This window comes from Eretmochelys imbricata, chromosome 14, assembly GCF_965152235.1.
Source record: "Eretmochelys imbricata isolate rEreImb1 chromosome 14, rEreImb1.hap1, whole genome shotgun sequence".
Lineage (NCBI taxonomy): Eukaryota > Metazoa > Chordata > Testudines > Cheloniidae > Eretmochelys > Eretmochelys imbricata.
In genome coordinates this window covers 13743025-13748637 of record NC_135585.1, presented here as the reverse complement: position 1 = coordinate 13748637, position 5613 = coordinate 13743025, and the positions used below count along the sequence as shown (strand labels likewise).

The following is a 5613-nucleotide window of genomic DNA, read 5'->3' as shown; positions in this document are numbered from 1 at the left end:
AGAGTGAGGATCTGAATCAGGAGAAAGGGCTTTAGGAAGAGCCAGCCACGCTCTGCCTTTGTCTGACCTTCCTCAGCGCTCAAGGGGTGTCCTCGTGAACAGCAAACGGGACCCAGAGCCTCCCAGGTATTTAGGCTCCTAACTTCCATTGAACTCAGAGGGGGTTAGGAGCTGAGCTTCGTGTGAGGATTAGGGCCCCGTTCCCTGCAGCTGAATGGAAGGGATGGAGTCAGAGGACCGGTTCTGTTCCCAGCCCTCCCTTGGGTGTTTTGAAGTGACATGAAACTCTCATCGATCTCATAACCGTTTATTTCTGCCTGGAAAGGAAGCTCATTAGACACGGTACAGAAATGCCAAAGGATCCGTCCCGTCGGAAGCACGAGACAGAGCGTGCCCGGGACGGTGGTTTTACGGAAGTTATTTGGCGCCTCCCAACCATGAAACACTGAGCAGAGGGGCAGTGGTCCGAAGCTCCTCTTCCCCTTCGTGCACAATGTCCCACTCCAGCTGGAGATCAGATAGACGACTGATGACGACGATCCTGCACCACTGACCTTCCCTTCTCCCTGCTGCTCACTGGGCGTCTGCTGTGGCAGAGCCGTATGGATTCATAACACTTTCTAAAGAGCCCTGCTAGGGCCATCCTTGAACTCCTCCCACCCTGGATCTGGAGCGCACTGAAATGTAGAGTAGAGAAAAACATGCTCCAGTGAGGACCCCGAGTTCTCTTTGCTGTTAAAGTTGAGGCATTTCTGCAGTGGAAGAGAGAGCGGAACTGCTGGATTTGGTCACAGGAGGGAGCCTCTGGGCCAGTCCCTCCCAGTTCCTGTTTCTTACAGAATGTGTAGAAATCCGGAGTCGCTGCTGGTTGTAAGGTGCAGTCTCATGCTCTGACTGCAGGGATTGATGGGGCAAATGCCTGTTGGAACTGGCCTACCCAATGCCCAAGCATTCTGCTAGGGGGCAAGGATATTCTAACCTCTTCTTTCACCCCAGTCCAATGTCAGAAACACACACACAGGGAGGAGCAGCGAGAGCAGGAGAAGGGAGATGGGTCAGTGAATCCTTTGTTTCCCAGAGATCTTGAGTCTCACAGCTGTAGGGTGGGCTCTACCCATGGAAGCAGATCCTCAGAATGAAATATCCGAGGTCATGCTTTTCATCTGAAAGAAAACAAATGCAGCAGTTTCTTTCAAACCCAGAAGCTTTGGGCTGGCAGTGCTCTGGGTCTACGTAGCGATGTGTGTGATACATATATGGGGTGGATAGTGCCTTAACTGGAGGTGGAACATGTGCCCTTTTCCAGCCTGCTCTTGCTGCTGCGTTCCTTGGCCAGCAGGGTGCGCTGACGTGCAGTATGCACTCCCTTCACTTTGCCCTGTAACGTGTCACCTGTGGGGCAAGGAGACGAGAATAGTCTCCCCACTGAACCTGTGACAGTGACGTTGGATGTGGAGATGCACTTCTCCTTTATCCCTAGTTCCTAAGTAAGACCGTTCCCGAGGCAGGTGCACAGAACTCGTTGCCCTGGGTGTGTGTTACACAAAGGGGGCTGAGTATAACCCAGGATTGTAATGACTCAAAACCAATAACATGCTAGTAAAGATAGGTCAGATCTACAGTCCTGCCATCAAAGGAAACAGAGAGAAGGGAGATGAGCTAATATCTTTCACTGGACCGATTTCTTTTGGTGAAAGAGACAAACTGTTGCGAAGTTAGGCCAGTAAAAGATATTCCCTCACCCACCTTGTCTCTTGAATATCCCGGGCCCAACACGATGACACCAACAGTGCAAACAATCAAAGGAAATACATTTTAACTCCCTTTTCGCAGTGTTGGGGAAGGCGGTAGCTCATGAGAGGAGTGCTCCCTAATGCTTGTTTCATAGCAGTGCATTTGCACAGTTCTCGTGTTTGATGGGAGTGCGCTGTATACTCACTAGGACAGCAGCACCCTTGCTGATGGATGGAACAGAAGGATAGAAAAGATCGCCACGGCATTGGTAAGAAGGAACACCGGGAACCATTGTGTTACCCTGCAATAAATACGTCAATAATGGATTACAGTCAGCAAACCATCAACCTGTAAAACCCGCTGTCGCCCCATGTCTCTCCCCGTAGCCTGGGACATCTCAAATGGACCTTCATATCTATGCAGCAGAGCGGCGTTGCCAGGAGCCTCGTTAACGTGGCGCCAGTTTGCATGAGTTACATCTGAAGCCAAAATCTAGCAACGCCCCCTCACTGGCGCACTGGTCTTCTCCCCGGAGATGGTGCCATGTGATCTGTGCTCACATACTCCAGCAAGGGGACCTTAGGGTTTATGTGGCTGTAGTGTCAGCCTGAAAGACCCAGACGTGGACGTTCTCTTTACCTACGGGCCAGCTACAGAGTGGGCAGCAGCAATGCCTGCCCTCCCACAGCATCTTCCCAATGGGCCGCTCTCTGCCCACCTCCAGGTCATAGTCCCTGGCCCTTGACCAGGACTGGGGCAGTCAGAACAGGAGCCCGAGGCGGGAGGCAAGGCTAAGGTCAGAGGCGGGCTTGGCTACTCAGGGGACAGGGCAGGAAGGCAAGAACCAGGAGCAGGTCGGGAAAGTAGGAACCAGGAGCATGGCAGGGAACCAGGGACAAGTTGGGAAGGCAGAGCTCAGGAGTCAGGCACCATAGGCAGGGTCCGACGTAGCAGCCAGCCAAGAATTCTCATAGTTGCACAGACAACTTGCTCTGTCTCTTTCTGGCTTAAATAGTGCACCCAGCCCAATCCTCCACTCAGCTTCTGGAGGTGGGAAGGATCTTTAGCGGAGCATAAGGCCTTAGGGCTCCCGGTTCTCCAGTCACTAGCAGAGCTATTGGGCAGTGGGGCGGATGCAGCAGCGGCCCGGGTTCAGGACCCGGATCCTCACACCATCAGGGACTCAACAGCAGCCGTCATTGCGAGTTGTGAAGCTGTTTCCTTTGAAGTGGACGCCTGTCCCCTGGGAAACGGACAGAGACCACTCGCTCCTTCCATATAGGCCTCCCACCCCCCAGCCACCACAAGGGCGTAGTGTTTTGTCACTAATACCTCTGAGCTGGATCTGAACCCGGGGCCTAGACAGCAGCGTATTAATGCCTAGGCCTAGGGCAGCAAATTTGTAAGATCAGCCAGAGGCGCCAACTTCCCCCAGCACCGGTGGGTGCTTGCGCCCCCACCCCGCACCCCAACTCCACCCCTTCCCCAAAGTCCCCGCCCCAACTCCACCCCCTCCCTGCCTGCATTGGTCCCCTTCCCCAAATCCCCGCCCCATAGTCAAGGGCCAGGGACTATGACCTGCAGGTGGGCAGAGAGCGGCCCATTGGGAAGATGCTGTGGGAGGGCAGGCATTGCTGCTCCCCTGAGCATGCTGCGTTCCCCCCTCTTCCTCCCTCCCTCCCAGCCACGCAAAGCTGTTTTGCACACAAGTGCTGGCAGGGAGCGGGGAGGAGCAGGATCCGGCAGCGGGCTCAGGGGAGGAGGCAGAGCAGAAGCGAGCTGGGGTGGGGAGCTGCCGGGGGGGGAGTGCGGAATTATTTCAGGGCCTAGGGCTGGCAAAATCATTAATCTGCCACTGGGCCTAGACCTGAAGGCTCTGTGTGCCGTCATCCGTCTCCAGATCCCCTTCCCCCGCAGCAGCAGCTTCCCCTCTGTGTGAGCACACAGAGACTACCAAATGCCGGGAGCGTGCACTGGGCCCTGTCCTCTCTTGCACTGTCTCCCTCTCCCATCGGGGGTCAGAGCCCAGTTCTCAGCATACACTCACCTGGCAGGAAGGAACAACCATCTCTAGGTGAAGCACTGCCATCTCCTCTCTCTTGCCCACTCCAGCTCTTCTTTTTATAGAGCTAACCCCACAGGAGGAAATTCCAAGCTGATCTCAGCAGTTTAAGGCTGAGTCAAAGAGGGACGTGTCACATCACAGACAGGCTGAATGGCGTCCAGATCTGATCCTGCTGCAACTTCTCTTTTTCAAGGGTTCCCCCCGCCCCACTCCCCTGCAGAAATAATTAATTTCGCCAGAGCTGTTAATAGAACAAGCTCGAAAACCAACCGCACAATTACTTGAGCTGACGCTGAGGGAAGGATATGACACTGCTGCCTTGGGGACTGGGAAACTTCCTGACGCCAGGCTCCCTTGAGTCAGGGTGAGATGTCCTGGGTGCAACTGAGGGCAGAGGCAGAGATACTCAGTGACTAGTGGAGCAGGGGTCAGGGGCTGGGGGTACCTCGGGTGACCAGATAGCAAGTGTTAAAATTTGGGACCCCTTTTTTTTTCATGGGGAGGGGTATAGTTGCATCTGTAAGACAAAGCCCCAGTATCGGGACGTCTGGTCCCCCTAGGGCTACCCCGCTGGATGGTGAGGAGTGGGAGGTGAGCTAAAGGGATCAGCAGCACACCCTGGATCAGCACCAGTCTGACACTCCACTGCCTGATGGAAGCGTTACCAGTGGGTGCTGGTGGAAATGGGGGCGAGGGAAAGGAGATGGAGGAAGAGGTGATGCCCCGTTAACTGACTGTAGGGAGGCCGGCCCTTGCCAAAGGAAGGGTTGGGATAGGCACGGCACAACAGGAGCTGAGGCGGGGGTTCTCACAACAAATGTTTTGGTGGCCTCTCGGAGTGCGGCCAACAACTCTCGCTAGCGGCTGCTCTGACAAACCCGTCTCTGTCCCTGCCTCCCATAGCCCTTCAGCCAGAGCCCGCCCTGGGGAAGATGGGTCGGGAACTCACCGGCCACCTGCAAAGTCCCAGGCTCCCTCTGCCCTGGCCAGCTGCCCAGGTGAGTGCCTCAGCGAACAAAGGCCGCAGCTGTCTACACTGACAAGAGCCACCTCCAGCGCCACGCACGCCAGCCCTACGTATCTCCAGAGGCGCTTCCCGGAGCCCCCGAGGAGCCGGGGCAGTGCAGGGCACCGATCCTGCTGGTGGTGTGAGTGCGAACACCAAGGCTGCTAGACAGTGCTTAAGAATGCACAAGTGCCCGAGAGATGGCACGGCCTGAATTCATGTCTCTTAACCCCTGCCCCAGCCCTGCCGTTGGAGCTGAATGCACACACGAGCTGGGGGTTCCAGTGCACGACTCCTTTATAGACGGGGGGGCGGGGGGGGGGTTGTGTGTGTCTGCCCATCCCACTCCCTTCTCCTCCAGCAAACAGGATCTGCTCTTGCCACTCCGGCCCATGCGATTAGCCCATATCCAAGCCTTGCCAGCTGGTTTCCATTAGGAGACATGGATGATACAAAGCCAGTATTTCTGGTGCAATGTTGGTAATGTCCCAAGAAGGTGCCCAGAGCCCTATTTGCCTGAGCACAGTGGGCACAAACAACAGCGGGCAGTTTTCTTGCTCTCAGTTTCAGTCTGCCCCTCCAGCCAGTCCTGTGCCCAAGGAGCTCTGTCCCTCGCAGCTCTCTCATGCCTTTCTCTCTCCCTTTCTGCTGGGTTTTTCCTCGACACACATGCATCTTGGCTCCTGCCTTTGCACCCAGTCCCAGGGAAATCCCTCAGGACACTCTTAGCCCCATTGTAAGGAGAAAAGGAGGACTTGTGGCACCTTAGAGACTAACCAATTTATTTGAGCATGAGCTACGAAAGCTT

At 55.4% G+C, this 5613-nt stretch overlaps 1 long non-coding RNA gene across 1 annotated transcript; it reads right to left on the bottom strand.

Moving 5' to 3' along the window:
• Positions 1–260: 260 nt before the first annotated feature.
• Positions 261–3934, bottom strand: LOC144274702 (uncharacterized). The gene is made up of 3 exons (XR_013347928.1): positions 3782–3934; positions 1940–2035; positions 261–1163 (listed from the first exon to the last, which is right to left on the bottom strand). It is a non-coding gene; the product is annotated as an uncharacterized LOC144274702 (long non-coding RNA).
• Positions 3935–5613: the final 1679 nt, after the last annotated feature.